Source organism: Lactuca virosa, chromosome 1, assembly GCF_052849685.1.
Source record: "Lactuca virosa cultivar CGN04683 chromosome 1, Lactuca_virosa_CGN04683_v6, whole genome shotgun sequence".
NCBI lineage: Eukaryota > Viridiplantae > Streptophyta > Magnoliopsida > Asterales > Asteraceae > Lactuca > Lactuca virosa.
Window position 1 is genome coordinate 190191531 of NC_136426.1, and position 13272 is coordinate 190204802.

Consider the following 13272-nt stretch of genomic DNA (forward strand, 5'->3'; position numbering starts at 1 on the left):
TAAAAATAGAAAAATCAGAAACAGAGATGAACAGTAACTTCCGAATCAGTCGGAAGAGACTTAATATACAAAGGATACAAGATATTCCAAATCTTCAGATGAATAGTGGATTCTGAGACGTTACGAGAGTTCGTAACCATTCAGAACATGAACCATGGATTACGAAGCATTCCGAAGGCTCAGAGCAGTTCGGAATACGAACATTGTTTTTCATTACTGTGTTGGTCTTGGAACAGAGTCCACTTCTATCATTCCTAATCCTTGTATAGAGATGGCAACGGGGGTGGGTTTTACAGGGGACCCCAATCCCCACCCCCATCCCCGAATCCTCATTCCAATCCCCATCCCCATCCCCATCCCCACCGGGGAATATAGATAAACCCCCATCCCCACCCCCAACGGGGATTGGGGATCCCCAACGGGGAATCGAGGATTTCTTTTTCTCTTTTAATATGAAAAATTTTATGTAAATAAAACATCTAAATTTCAATTTTACCAGCATAAGTTTAAAGATTTTACAAAATATAAAAAAAATATAGATTGCATAAAAAATATAAATAAATTTTCTACCATATTTAAATATATACATGAGAAATCAAGTAGAAAAAATTATCAGAGTGATATTTGAGGTAAAATAGATGAACAAAATACAAAAAAATTATACATGAGTTTAAATAAGATAAAAAGAAAAACAAAGTATAATTTCAACCAAGTAATTACTAATGAGTTAGGTTACTTGGATAAAATTCTATGTATTGTAAATTGTACTATAAATATATGTTTTGTATTACTTTTATATATTAATATATATCGGGGGCGGGTCCAGGGTCAGGGATTAGGGGTATCCCCATCCCCATCCCCTTCCCCACTTTTTTATTCGGGGATTCCCCATCCCCGTCCCCATCCCCGATCAACTTGGAGATTCCCCGGTCAAAACGGGTGCGGGTTCGGGTTCCCCATCGGGTATGGGGCTTTTTGCCATCCCTATCCTTGTATAATTCTATTTAAGGTTGGTTCAGGTAAGGCTTTCGTAAAGATATCTACTAGTTGATCAGAGGATCTCACAAAGTGAACCTCAACATTCCCATCCTCTATGTGATCCTTTATGAAATGATACCTCAGTGCTATATGTTTTGTCTTGGAATGTTGCACTGCGTTGTGACAAATGCGAATAGCACTTTCTGAAACACAGTATAAGGGAACCCTTTTCATATTTATCCCATAATCTCTAAGCTCACTTTAAATCCATACAACTTGAGAAGTGCATGATGCATCGACGATATACTCAGCTTCAGCAGTGGATAAGGAGATGCATGTTTGCTTCTTAGATTGCCAACTAACTAGTTTTCCATCTAGAAACGGACATCCTCCAGTTGTACTTTTACGATCAAGACCGCATCCACCAAGATTAGCATCAGAGTATGCTTGCATAAAGAATCCTGAGTTAGAAGGGTACCATATTCTGAGTAAGGTGGTTCTCTTGAGGTATCGGAGAATATTCTTCACTGCAGTCATATGTGGTTCACGAGGATTCACCTGAAACCTGACACAATAGCAAACAACAAACATAATATCAGGACGACTTGATGTTAGATACATTAAAGATCCAATCATTTGTCGATATAAAGTCATATCAGTTGCTGGCTTGTCCAAGGACGGTGTAAGCTTCGTTCCAAACGCCATTGGAACCTTGACCATTGAGTCTCCTACCATTCTGAATTTCACAAGAAAAGTCTTCGTTGGAACCTTGACCATTGAGTCTCCAACCAAGGAAAAAGTTAATAGGACCCATTGAGCTCATCTCAAATTTAGTTTCCATCAACTTTTGGAATTCAGCAGTTACTAGGATTAGTAGATCCGAAAACGATATCTTCAAAATATATTTGGATGATCCTTAGATGGTCACCATCTTTCTTATGAAAGAAGGTTGGGTCGACCGATCCTTGTTTAAATTTTGATTGTTTCAAAAATCGAGTTAGGGTTTCATACCATACACGAGGTGCTTGCTTTAGACCATACACAGCCTTATCCAAAATATAGCAATGATTTGGATATTTTTCGTTTACGAAGCCTGGTCGTTGTTCCATATAGACTGTTTCCTCTAATTAACCATTCAGAAACGCACATTTCATGTCCATTTGATAGACTTCGAAATTTTTATGAGCTGCATAGGCAAGGAGAATTCGAACGAAATTCTAGTCGTGCAACCGGAGCGAATGTCTCTTCATAATCTCTGCCTTCCTCCTGGCAGTATCCCTTCACAACTAACCGTGCCTTGTTCCGAATTACGTTGCCTTCTTTGTCCAGCTTATTACGAAATACCCATTTTAATCCGACCACAGAAGCATCCTTCGAAGTTGGAGTCAATCTTCATACCTTGTTCCGCTTAAATTCATTAATCTCTTCCTGCATAGCTTGCACCTAATCTGAATGATCAAGACCAATCTTTACAGTTTTGGGCTAAATTTTGGAGATAACGAATTAAACATGCAAAATTCCATTTTTGAAAATAATGCAGTTTGATTTGCTTTTTGTTGAGCTCTTGTGAGAACTCCTGAAGATGTTTCTCCGATTACTTGATCTTTTGGATGATCTTTGGTCTATTTGGTCAGTGGAGGGTAGTTTAGATCATAGGTTGGATCCAATTCTGCATTTATATCTTCAAATTCTGATTAAGTGTCAGATTCATTATTTTCATTCTCATTCTCCATCTGGAAGTTTGCATGTGACTCTACATTGGAATTGGATGCTCTCCCTGGACAAGAATATCAGTGTTGATTTTTGGATTTGGATTCTCCCCCTGAACAGGTGTTACATTTGTGGAGGTTGACGTGGAACCCTCCCCCTGAACTGCAGCATTTGAAGCGTATGGTTGCGGTGGAATTTCAGAACTCTTCGAAATGGGTAGCTCGTTTCCAAGATCTTTTGCAGCATCATTAATGATTTTATTCAGTTCAACTTCCTTATTATCTGCATCATTTAATTATGAAGAAATAGCCTTTTCCGGCTCATCAGACAAATTCATGAATTCCTCATAAAGATTTGAAAGAGGAATCGTCATCAGATTTGTTGAAGGAAAAATTTCCTCAGTTTGACGATCAGCCTTCTGATACTTCTTTAGATAATTATCGTCAAAAGTGAAATAATAAGTTTCCTCAATCTTTTTCGAATTTTTGTTCAGAACCCTATATGCCTTCGAAGTAAGAGAGTACCCCAAGAAGATTCATTCGTCTGCTTTCACATCAAACTTGTTCCTTTGCACTTTGGAATTAAAAATGAAGCACCTGGAACCAAAGACATGAAAGAACTTAACATTAGGTTTTCATTTATTTAGAATCTTATAAGGAGTGATTGCGAATCTTTTATTGATTAGAGAGCGATTCTGAGTGAAACAAGCAGTTCCGATAGAATCAACCCAGAAGTAAAGCATGAGATTCGCAAATGATAACATAGTCCTTGCAGCTTCACAAAGAGATCGGTTTCATCTTTCAACGACAGCGTTCTGATGAGGAGTGTAGGGAGCAGAGAAATTGTAAGCAACCCCTTTTCAGTGAAGAATTCTTCAGACACTTAGTTTTTGAATTCAGAACTGTTGTCGCTGCGAACATTCCGAACGGGATTTCGCAATTGAAGCTCGATCTGCTTGAAGAAAACCTTTAGCTTTGAAGTGGCCCATGATTTTTGTCTAATATTGTAAACCCAAGTAAATCTGGAAAAGTCATCAACAATAACTAGAATGCATTTTTACCACCAATACTCTCAATGGCAGATGGACCACAGACATCTATATGTAATAGTTCTGGTGGCTTAATAACTTTTGTATTTATGATAGTCGAATGACTCTTCCAACTTTGCTTTCCGAGCTCACATTCTGCACATAGATGTTCTTTTCTAACTTTAGGAGAGGGAGTCCTCGTACAAGATCGCCAAGTAAAAGTTTGTTAATGTCCTTGAAATTCAGGTGTGAAAGCCTTCGAGTGCCATAACCAACTATCATCCAAAGATGCTTTCATAAGAAAGAAATTGGATGGATTTCCTTTGATCGGTTTCAGATTCAAAGGATACATCTCTCCCTTTCCTTTAGATTTCAGTAGCACTACTTTTCTTTTCTTCTCAATGATTTCAGATCCCTCATCATCAAAACGATACTTTCAGTCGATTACCTACAACCAATTAAGAAACGATTATTAGGTTATTTTGCAGGCCTTCCACATAAGCTACCTTCCAAATAGTGTTAGATATGTTGCAGAACCACTGAATAGTGTTAATCCATGTTATGATAAAGCTAGTCAAAGTGGTACTAAAAATGTCCCGAGTGAAACGTCTTCCGAGTAGACTGACATCCCAGTCAGAAAACAGAAACAATCATAAGTCAGTTGAGGAATTCATCGCTAAGAACTATTGAATGCTAGATATAGGAAAAATCTACAAGAGAGAAAACGTTTCTGGAAATCAAAGAATTCTAATCACAATTCTGTTAATTCAGAAAGATCTTCAAATAAAAATACGGATTCTTCTCCTATTCCGAAACAGAACTCAAAATCCTTTTGAAAGCCACAGCTTTCAACTCCACAAGTTTCGAAATCAAAACGTTTTCCAAAACCATCATTTTCAAAACAATCGAAACCTTTGGAAAAGCCAAAACCCAACTTTTATCTAAAAACAACTGTTTCAAAATCTGTCAACTCATCGAAAGATGTTAAAGGAAAAAGTAAGGTTGTTTCGGAACCTGAGATTACTCTTCAGGAATTTCAAGCGAACTTGAGAAAGGAGGAAAAGGCTTTTGCGAAACAGATGGCTCAAAAACATAAAGAGTTTATTCAAAGAAAAACTATTCCAGTTGAGATTAATCTTTGTGATAATAAAATGAAAGTTTTTAAAATATTTAAAGGAGAGAATAGTGTTTTTCTAAAAAGAACATTCTGGGTTGATACGAACGTAACTTTTCCTATTGTTAAGAAATCCTCACAAGGACCCAAGAAGGTTTGGGTTCCTAAATCTCTCTGAATTTTGTAAGTAATGTGTGATGAACAATACGACTCTGAATGGTACATCAACAGCGGTTGTTCGCGTCATATGACTGGATGGAGAGAAGAACTGAAGGAATTCCGAAACAATAAACTAATGATCGATAGATTCAGAAACAGTAATGTTAATCAAAGATAAGAATGATGATCAAAGATGTTCTAAATGCTTAATATTATTAAAGATTTAGAAGAGTTCAGTGTGAACTATTCTGTAAAAGCTAAGTAGGTAAATACAACTGATAACCCTAAAACGATACATGCATGCACATTAAATAGTCTAACCCTAATATCATAAAAACTCGGGTGGATAGGCCTAACATGCTACAAAACAATACTGTTTACGTACATAACAATTGACACAACATTATATAACCCAACAATCTCCCTTTCGGTTACCATGAGGTCATTTCAGAAAGACCTTTGGTTTCATCTGCATTATCAATTGGTCCTGACCAAAAGAATTTTCCGCATCCGTCTGCATTATCATCATATACAAGGGACTTTAGTTTGGAAGTTTGATTTTTGTTTAGTCCTGTTTTCACGAAAACCTTATTCGGAACAGTTTTTACTTTTGGAAAAACTGTTGCTTTAGCATTTAAAACCTTTGAACCTTTATTTTCACAAATACGAACAAATTCAATAGAATTTTCAGAAATCAAGTCTTTCTTTGGTTCAGCTTCGTTTTGTACAAATGCTAAGCAATCAATCTCATCCTCTATAAGAATTTCACTCATGTAGCTTTGATCAAATTCAGAAATGTTTTCCGCATTAAAATTATTTTATGAACTTAATTTTGTGCGCAACGAGTCAAATTTTTGCACAATATTTGATTTAATTTTTTCTTTATCATTATCATCCAACATTTGTTTCAGCATATCCTTGTGCTCTTCAGACTAAATGTATGCTTCAATGTTGTCAAGTCCAACTTTGTATGAATCAGAAACATCATCAAAGGACACAATGGATTCAAACTTATAGCACACTACATCTATTTAATCCTATTTCAATTTAAGAAATGGTAAAATCATTTTGTGTATATTTTTACCTATTTCACAATCAAGATGCAGTTGAATAATTTTAAAATATAACCGCTTTGCAATTAAACAGAAAATATTCCTTTGTTTTAAAAGCGCTAAATTGTCTCTGTATAAATAAATAACATCATCTTTTGACCTAGTAAGCTCTAACTCCAACTTCTCTATCCATATTCTTCTCTCTTCACTGTTATTTGTTACCCTGCTGATTTGATCATTTAGGTTAAAATTGCTTAAACGTGTTGTCTTTAAACTATCACTAAAATTAGAGACAACATAATTTAAATCATCTAGCTCAGATTCGTAACGAATAACAGGAATATTAAGAGATCTGAGTATAGAGTGTACATTATTGATGACCTTCTCGCATTCACTAACTTATTCAGAAACACGCCTCGCAGCAAAACAGTTTTCAGAGATTCGTCTGCCGTCGGTTGTGTATCCCCTATGTTCTGAGACCCCGCTCTAAACCATCAGATAACTACCTTCATACTTACATGCTTCTGATTTTGCAACAAAACTTCCACCGTGTGTGGGGTTTCAAACTTCCTCGTCTTCCGAATCTGTGGACCAAACTTCAACTCATCCAAATTCATCATCTCCTTCCTGCACAATCAAAGCAGGCTTAGCATTCTCAACACTCTTTTTCTTCCTAAGCCCTTTTATCTTTTGAAGATAGTAAGCTTCATCCTTCTCTTCTTCCTTCTTTACACTCATCCTTCTCAACATACACTCTTCGGCAAAATGATTAATGTCATGGCAGTAGTTGTAGTCGTACCCTGAGTCTCCCAGCAACTTCTTTTCTTGCTTTTCTCCTTCTTTTTGAGAATTTTTGAAGCTTTCTTCTGTAGTCTCTTCTGAACTGAAGTTTCCTCGCCAGTTCCTATTTTTGAAGCGTCCAATGTTCATTTTAGTGAAGTTCTTGGGATTAGATACCATCATAGCATATTCCTCCTTGGTAAGTGCACAATCTGAAATGTGAGATTTTGAATCTTCTTCTGCAACCTTATTGCCCTTTGCAACTAAGGCTAACGATCCCAAGCTAGACACAACCTTCACATCCTTTGTTACTTCATCTTCATGGGATCTTATAATTCCCACAAGCTTCGCCAAAGAGTAGCTCTTAAACTGTTCATCAGCTTTCACTGTAGATACAACCGCTTTCCATTCAGCTTGCAATCCATTCATAAAAGTAACCTTTTGCTCAATTACTTCACGTCTTAGATTGTGCTTCAACATCATGCTCAAAAGATGATTAAAGTAGTTGAAAGTCTGATCAGTTTTCTTATCATACTTTTGAACAAAAGCACCAAACTCAGACAGAAGCAACGTTTGCTCTGAGGTGTTCCAAAGCTACATCGCTAGAATAAAGCTCTTTTAATCTATATCATATCTCCTTCGCCGTCTAAGCACTTACCAGACGAAAAGTGTCTGGTGGAAGAGCAAACCTTATTATTCTTAACGCCTTGATGTTGCTAACCAACTTGTTTTTCTCATCTTGAGCAATATATGTATGATCCATAAGGAGTGCATTGTACTCGGCCGAAGTCTTGATAGTCTTCCTAGTTGCCGTACGAGAATATGTTTCTTGTTTCATAGCGTGCCATATGGTAGCTACATGCTCTTCAAGACCTAGAACATAGTCTTCGAAGTGTAGTGTCCAAACTTCATAGTCCTAAAACGATACATGCATGCACATTAAATAGTCTAAACCTAATATCATAAAGACTTGGGTGGACAAGCCCAACCCATTACAAAACAAGACTATTTACGTACATAACAATTGACACAACATTATATAACCCAACAAAGATAATTGATGATTAGGATAAAATCCGAAAGAAAATTTTATGGGGCGGGAGCAATTCTACAAACAAATAGATTAGCTTAGATAAAGTTCTAATAAGTCTGGTACCCTAGTTGTGATCGATATGAGAGCCTAAAATTTGGCTCTATTTCCCAAATGATTATGGAGGCTAAATGTGGATCCATTTTCCCTATGGTCGAAACTAATCAGGTCCTTACACTACTTGCAGAGATCTTGGAAAATGTTTCTTACTCAGTGGATGCTATAGGTGTATGGAAAAACATTGTCGACTCTATTTCTGATTTCGGTACCCAAAATATTATGATACAAGACATCCATTAATCATTGCATCACACCTTTTCCACATCATCAGGTTAGGGGTTCCTTTCTTAGGTATCTCTAAATTCCCATCAATGAAACTGATTTTGTTTTTGGTGAAAAGGAAGTTTTGCATCTTTTCCTTCCGGTTGCCATAGTTGTTATCACTCAGGTGGTCATTAGCATGCATCCTCTTTGGATAGTCAGATGCATATACGTAATATATGGAGTTGGCCTCGATCTTTTAATTACCCGAGCCATCTTTGGCGTCATTGTTTTCACCAGATTTTGTCATGATCATTGGCTTTGCAAGCTAAGGTTAATACCCCGCTGTGATACAATTATAGATATAGAACTTTCTAAATAAAAATAATAAAATACCAGTAGTATAAATACAATAGAACTAGATAAAATAGGAAAAAGATAAGGAGTAAACATAAAAAAATACAACCTTCATAAAGGATAGATATCTATGGATTACTTCAAATATATATATATATATATATATATATATATATATATATATATATATATATATATATATGTGTGTGTGTGTGTGTGTGTGTATGTGTGTGTGTGTGTTTGTGTGCGTGTGTACGTATATGTATACATATTTATATATGTGTGTGTATATATATATATATATATATAGAGAGAGAGAGAGAGAGAGAGAGAGAGGGAGAGAGAGAGAGAGAGAGAGAGAGAGAAAATGTAAACTTCAAATAGGATCAAGTATTTAGGATAATTAGCATCACCTTTTAACCATCATTTAAGATCGTATCTTCTATCGAAAAAAAAAATATATAAAAATATAAAATTTATTATTTTCTAGCCTCTATCCATATTGATATTCAGAATTTACTTTTCCATAAAATGTGCACCATATGCACAAATCAATTAAAAAAAACTTTTTTTGAATTTTTTTTCAATGATTCACTTTCTATAAAAAATTTCATAGCCAATTAAGACTAAATATATATATATATATATATATATATATATATATATATATATATATATATATATATATATATATATATATATATATATATATATAAAGTTTTTAAAAAAATGTGCATATTTGCACAAATTGAAATGGGTATTATCTTTAACCTTTGTTTTAGAACTTATCTTATAACGAAAAAATAACTGAAAATATGTAAATTCATCATTTTTTTAACCTCTTTCCATATTGATAGTCAATTTTTTTACATAAAATTTGCATCAGTATACACATATGAAAATATATATATATATATATATATATATATATATATATATATATATATATATATATATATATATATATATATATATATATATATATATATATATATATATGCGCGCGCACACATACATACACACACATGCATATGTGCACATCAAAAGGTGATTTTTGAAAATAATTTAAAAAATATTTTTCTCTTGACATGTATATGGTGTAAATTTTAGGTTACATGCAAAAAAAATTGAATGTCAATAAGGAAAAAGTTTAAAAAATGATGAATTTACATATTTTTTATTATTATTTTCAATAGACAATAAACTCTAAAAAAACATTTTTCCAAACTATGTGTATTTGAAGCACGAGTTACGTATTTTTTTCGGGTATCAATATAAGAAAAATGCTTAAAGATGATGAATTTACATTTTATTTTTTGATATAAGATAAGTTCTAATAAAAGGGTTGAAAAATGATCATAATGATCATAAAATACTTTTTTATTCGGTTGGATCTCTCTCTCTCTCTCTCTCTCTCTCTCTCTCTCTCTCTCTCTCTCTCTCTCTCTCTCTCTCTCTGTATATATATATATATATATATATATATATATATATATATATATATATATATATATATATATATATTATTATACAAACCTTAGTATTTCTAAAAATAGATTCAAGACGTCCAAATGTTTAACCTTAAAGTACAACAGAACTTTAATAAAATAATATTAAACTTTAAATTGTCTAAGTTTATAATCTAAAAGTACAATAAAACAATGCAATACAGGTTATCTTATTTCACTTTCTCGTGACTCCTTATTTTTCCTAATATATTCACCAGACTCATTAAAATTCCACTTATTTCTCGCCCCCTTCCCGTATATCTCGGACCCGTCAGGCCGTCACCACATCTCTCGTATTTGAAGTTAAATCATTTATAAGAAGGAAAACACAATGCTTTTTCTCCTCCCTCTGTCACCTCTCGAAACCCTATCACGCTCTCTCCAAAAGGAACCCTCCTTCTCCGCCTTAGTCTTTCATCGGAACCCTAATCGGTGATCTACTCTTTGTTGTCTCCACCGTTTACCACTTCCATTGATTGCTGACCTGATGCTTCCCTCACCGTCGCCTGCCTCCACCATGACACACTCATTGACCAAAAAAATACACCAACATGTCACTGAAGAAAGAAAGAAACAGGTCTAAGCAAATCAAAATGGTAGTCTTTTGTTATCTCTTCATGTTATTTTCAAGCTAGGGCTTGATGTTGATAATTGCATAACAGGTAAAACCTATATTGGTTTCTTTAATTTTTGAATTCTTTTCTGAATACTATTCTGTAAATTTTTTTTGAAGATACTCTCTAGATCCTTTCGAATTTTGAAGATCCAAAGCTGATTACAATAGAGCGGATTACAATAGAAGTCGGATTTGGGGATTTATTTTTTTGGGTTTGTCGCTCGACAGGTTTCATGTTTTCTTCTTTTTTCTATCCTTTTTTCAGATCTTTCTTTCTCTATATTTCTATCGGTCTTCATTTTCGTATTAATGTAGAGAAGTTTGATATGCAAGCAACAATGGAATGATATGTGTTTACCTAGGTGTTGGATTCAACCACAGATCTTCATCTCACCATCGTTTATCTCTCAACTGTGATTTATCTCTTTATTTTTTTTTTGTTATGACATCTGCGTGAGGGATTCCTCAATCGTCTCTCTCTCTCTCTCTCTCTCTCTCTCTCTCTCTCTCTCTCTCTCTCTCTCTCCGTAATCATTTTTTTTGTTTCCCAGGTTTGTATTTATGACCGAAAGATATCTTCTCGAACTATGTGGACTTCTGCCTCCAAATGTCATGACAGATTAAGAGGGGCGAGATCACAAGGGTTTTTATGCTTCATCCTTAATTAGCTTTCCAAGTAATGGATGAACATGTGTCTTACACGAAAAAAAAAATGTATGTCGCTTTTTCTACTGTTCTATCTCATGATTTTCTTGTATTCAGTTAATTCCCCTTGATAATTTCATTAAATTAAATTACTTTTATATGTATCAGTAGGTTGAAGTTATGTTTCATGTTGATAATTATTGTTTGATAATGCCTACAATTTGTTGTTTAAACATTCACAAGTAAGAAAAGGAGAATGTTGATTTGTTTAGTTTTCTACCAACTAATAGCAACTACTTTGGTATTACTTTTTCTGATGATTTTCTTGATATGAAGAACCCATTCAAAGTTGTTAATTTTGTTTGTAGGGCAATGGCAGGGGTTTTTTTTGTTTGAGGTGATTTTGATGTTCGTAATGAGGTGAAAAAGAGGAATGAAATAAACCACTTTTCATGGTCAAAAACAAAAATGGTAGCCTAAGTTGTATCTTTCGAAAATGTTCTTCATTTTATTTACCACTTTGTTTCTTTTTCATGTATAATTTATAAAAGAGAAACTCTCATTTATAGTTGTTTTAGAAACGGTGGTACCTATGATGACATCCATTTATTGGCGAAAGCTCTTACATGAAGCACAACGATTGTTAGAACTTAGAAGCAGCAGGGCCAATCCAATGGTCATGACAGGGTTAACTCTATTCTTTCATATTGATTTTTATTCTCCATTTGAAAATGCCAATGTCATCATCTTCTTTGTTTTGATTTGGATTTCGTTTTGATTTCCTAAGTTTATGATAGATGAGAAATCAATGATTCCTCTCATGATCGGTTTTGCTGCTTTTGCACAAGTGGTTGCTTATTTGTTCATGAATTGCAGGTTTTTAGTGGGATCCTCTTGTTGGTTTCAGTGGTGCACTTGTGGATGTAAACATAAGAGTTATCATTTTTTGGCTATGTGGGCAATTTTATTCTTGATGGCAGTTTTATCATTTCTTTATTTTTATATTTTACTAAAAAACTATAATATTTTAATTTTTTCTTGTGGTCACTTTGTCATTATCATAATTTCCATAATTTTTTGAGGGCATTTTTGTTATTATCTTATTTAACCAAATTACAATTTTAGTTGTATTATTGTTTTTTGAGGTAGTTGTGTCATTAGTAAATAATGAAATGTACGAGTTCTATTATAAATCATTTAATGTTTTAATTTAAAAAAAGTATCTATGTTTAAAGTATCTAAAAGTTATTTTCCTGTTTAAATGTATTTTTCAGATACTTAAAAAAAATCATTATATAATGTTTTTCCATATATACTTTTCAAATATTTAAAAATAAATCACTATATAATGTTTTTTCATATAAACATAATGAAAATTTGGTAATAATAGTAAAACAAAGGCAAAAAAAATATTTGATGAAGAATGCTTTGCTCTTAACTTTTTATTAATTAATATATAATATATAAAAATACTGGTTTTATTTATTTTCAAATAGAAGTAAAAAAATCTTAAAAGAAAAGTAATAATCACATTATTGAAAAGAAGTCTTCGAATGGATTGTGGACTTTGATATTAAAAGAATAATAAAACAAATCATTTTAAAAAATTAATCGTCTCTAGAAATTAATTTTTGAAAAACAATTATTTACACCCGGCGGTTAGCACGGGTAAACGGCTAGTGTGTGTGTGTGTGTATATATATATATATATATATAATAAAACATATTAGTCATATCTTGAATTTTAATAGGTATAGATTGCAAAGCTTCTTGTACAAACCAATTTTGCATAAACAATTCATTAATATTTGGCAAAAGTTCGAATACTTGAATTAAGGGAAGTAATTAAGAAATACAATTTGGAGCAAAATAAAAATTTTAAGGGCGTGAGCGTTTAGGAGCATTTGGGAGCTTCTAGCTTCTAGCGTTTGACAAAACGCTCTGTTTTAAACAGAAAGCCTCGTTCAGCACTATA

At 33.5% G+C, this 13272-nt stretch overlaps 1 long non-coding RNA gene across 1 annotated transcript; it reads left to right on the top strand.

Moving 5' to 3' along the window:
• The first annotated feature begins 11146 nt into the window (after window positions 1–11146).
• LOC145107838 (uncharacterized) lies at window positions 11147–12268 on the top strand. Its single transcript, XR_013707999.1, has 2 exons — window positions 11147–11366; window positions 11666–12268. It is a non-coding gene; the product is annotated as an uncharacterized LOC145107838 (long non-coding RNA).
• Window positions 12269–13272: the final 1004 nt, after the last annotated feature.